Source organism: Rhagoletis pomonella, unplaced genomic scaffold (genome assembly GCF_013731165.1).
Source record: "Rhagoletis pomonella isolate Grant_MI unplaced genomic scaffold, Rhpom_1.0 Rhpom_scaffold_00002, whole genome shotgun sequence".
NCBI lineage: Eukaryota > Metazoa > Arthropoda > Insecta > Diptera > Tephritidae > Rhagoletis > Rhagoletis pomonella.
The window spans coordinates 106,339,621-106,339,979 of NW_023458556.1; positions in this window are offsets into that span (position 1 = coordinate 106,339,621).

Sequence of the window (359 nt, forward strand, 5' to 3'; positions counted from 1 at the left end):
TGCTACAAAGAAAAGGGACTTCTTTACTACTTACTTTAGTTAGGATTAGACATGGGTTAGCCAAGGATTAGATACATGAGCATCTGAACAGTAATAAGGGATTTGATTTTTTGAATTTTGAGTTGTGTGGTTATTGCATAGGACCATCGATAAGTGAATTCATATATTTCGATAATGAAATAAACTCGAGCATAAATACGATTTTTAGTTACTCAATTTCAGCGCCACCTGGTGGCAAATTTTTATCGAATTAATTCTTTTTCCTTTTATCAATACATATTTTGAATCTGAGGATAATCGGACCATAAACACGATTTTTAGTAATCACTCGACTCCTACGCCACCTAGCGGTTTTTTTT